Genomic DNA, 3,019 nt, shown 5'->3' with positions numbered 1-3,019 from the left:
CGAATTTGGTATCGATGAAAAGCTTATTGAATTTCCCACATGAAAAATGTGAAAATCTTTAAAATACCATATGTATAAAAGTGGATTCATCTTTGAAAAAATTCTTTGATATTTTAGGGACAAATTTAAGCTAGGTAGAAGTACGGGGTATTACAATAACATACAACTCATGAATCATACCCTACGCATAGGGTGCATCTCAACTTACACTGTCTACGTAGTTTTGGAACACAAGGATTGCTTCTAAGGATCACACCCTCCACTGAGTAATAGGTGAGTCCCCATCCTTGGGTTTACTCGGTGTTGAATCCTACTCCCAACTGAATAGACACTGAAATAATTAAATAAAATAAACTGATACAAAAGGTATTGTTTAGGGGAGCTAAACTGAGTTCACTGAGTTTCATTCACTGACGGAATGCTACAAAGATCTGAGGACTGACGTAGAGTACTGAAGTTACTAAGATTTTAGGAAATCTGAGGTTACCCAGATTACTTATATTACTGAAGTTACTGAGACCATTGAGGTCACTGAGATTGCTGAGTAGGACCATACTGATACTGAAGTTACTGAATTTTCCTTAGTCGTGAGACTGACTGAATTCTAATGATCATGGCTTGACTGAGAGTATCATGTAAACATGACACTGTCTCTAGGCACATAGCTAAATTGTCGAGTAAAAGTACCCCAATGACTCGATATCATGAAACTACCAGGATATGACACTTCTTGAACACATGACCAATATCAACAATTCATAATACATTAAATTGGGGATTTCATGAAGCACATGGTTATCATAGTCTTGTACATGAATGGAATTGCTTATAAACATATCATACTTTCATCAACCTAATCTCATGGACATTCCCTAAACCATTCATAATGCATACAATATCATGGAAGTCATTCTTGGTCATAGGGTAAAGCATGCATTTATCTTTTAGGCCGCAATTAAGCTATAGTGCATAATTTCTATTCTCTTAAGTATTTTATCAAACTCCTAAGATGCATGACTTAGGGCATAGGCATGACTATCAAATTAACATAACAAAACTCCATATTTAAACTTAATTTCAGATGTTTCAAACCACATACTAGCATAGATTCATGAACAACACATAAAGATACCATCTTGGGAATCATACAATTATAATCACATGAACATAATCAACCCACAACAAAATATTCCCAATACAAGATTTAAGACTTGATTCTTAGGCTTCATGGGTGAAAGGAATCCACGAATGAACACTGTTCATACCTTAGTTCTTGATTCTACGAAGATTGACGAAGAGATTCATGAATTTGAGTCTTGGATTTGAATCCCCATTTGAAAACCCTAGCTTGTTCTTGAGAGAAACCTTATATTTTGGATAAAATACTGCTGAATCACATGTTGTTGGGTTTATATAGGGTTGAGAAATTGACCCTTTTAACCCTTTGATGCGCATTTTATTTTTGAGAAAAATTCTCTATTTGGCAGGCTAGAGCGATGCGGCGCTATCGTGCCGAGTCACTGGAAATTGTCAACTGGGAATTGGGCTGACGGTGCGACATGGAGCTATTGCATTACCACTTTTTTTATGATCTATAAATTTATCGCGATGCAGTGGTATCGCGCTGAGACACTTGAAAAGGGACAATTCTGAATTTGAGCCCTGGTGCAATGCGCCATAATTGTAGAGGCTCACTGGATTTTGACAATTGCCATTTTGACCTGCTCCACGACACGTTGATGGCTCAAGTGGGACATTGTCTTACTAAAATGGCTCTAACTCTTCACCCGGATGTTCTAGGAAGTCTATGAAGATGGGTCTTGTAGGACCTTACTTATCGATGTGTTGTGCGCCACATTTATAATTAAGAAATTGCATAGACATTTAGGAATTTGACCTTCATATATAATCTAGATCGTTCAATAGAGTTAAGTTATAGAAAGTTACTTATGACTCTTATTTTTGTGATACATACCATGTCTGCTACAGAAAAGGATAAAGCATCCCAGCAGGCCACTATTAGCACTACTCAGGAAGCAACCATTACCGGGAAATCTTCCGTATTGGTGGATATAAATAGGAATCAAGAAAGTTTGTTAGGTTTTATGCTTCCAGGTTCTCAAATGCCCAGAATAGAAGGACCTACATGGGTTTCTGAACCTCCAGTAGTACCAACTATAGTTCCTATCCCACCACCAGGTGCCGCAGACTCAGATCTAGTGGGAGTGATACAGTTGCTTACACAGTTGGTCGCCGCTCAGGCCCAAAGACAAAATATGAATGTACTTGTTGCTACTCAGGGAGGGATAGACGAATCTAAGATAAAAGATTTCCTTCGTATGAATCCAACAGAATTCACATGTTCTAAGCTTGCAGAGGACCCTCAATAATTCATTGATGAGGCTTATTGAATTTGTAAGGTTATGCGGGTCTCGGATATAGATGCAGTTGAATTGGCTCTAAATCTCAGGGCAGTGATAGTAGTGCCCGAACAAATCCCCTTTGTCAAACTTATGGTAAGAACCATAAGGGTTTTTGCAGAGACGGTAGTGATGTCTGTTTTTGGTTGTGGTAAGCCAGGACACAAGATTATGGAGTGTCCTCAGCCAGGCCCTCAGGGTCAGCAAAATCGTTCCACAGCTCTGTTCGGTTGCCTGAACCAGCAGGGTGCCACTTCCAGTACTACTAGTGGGCAACGCCCAAATAGACTCTATGCTTTTCAGACACAACAGGATCAGGAAAATTCTCCTGATGTTGTTACTGGTACATTACATATTTTCCATGTTCATGTTTATGCTTTCCTATACCCAGGTGCATATTTTTCTTTTGTCACTCCATACATAGCAGGAGATTTTGGAATCAGTCCCAAAATTTTAGCAGAGCCCTTTTCAGTCTCTACCCCAGTGGGTAAAACCATCATTGCTCAATGGGTATACAGGTAATGCCCGGTTATGATATTTCAGAAATTCATGTCAACAGATTTAGTCGAGTTAGAAATGACTGATTTTGATGTCATTCT

The 3,019-nt window shown here is 38.7% G+C and overlaps 1 pseudogene; it reads right to left on the bottom strand.

Moving 5' to 3' along the window:
• LOC124891308 overlaps nt 1-1,757 on the bottom strand; it is a 28,320-nt pseudogene extending 26,563 nt beyond the window's left edge.
• Between the last annotated feature and the right edge of the window lie 1,262 nt (nt 1,758-3,019).

The sequence above is a fragment of the Capsicum annuum genome, unplaced genomic scaffold (assembly GCF_002878395.1).
Source record: "Capsicum annuum cultivar UCD-10X-F1 unplaced genomic scaffold, UCD10Xv1.1 ctg3390, whole genome shotgun sequence".
Classification (NCBI taxonomy): Eukaryota; Viridiplantae; Streptophyta; class Magnoliopsida; order Solanales; family Solanaceae; genus Capsicum; species Capsicum annuum.
The sequence above is the reverse complement of the archived record's forward strand: the minus strand, read 5'-3'. Positions and strand labels throughout refer to the sequence as shown.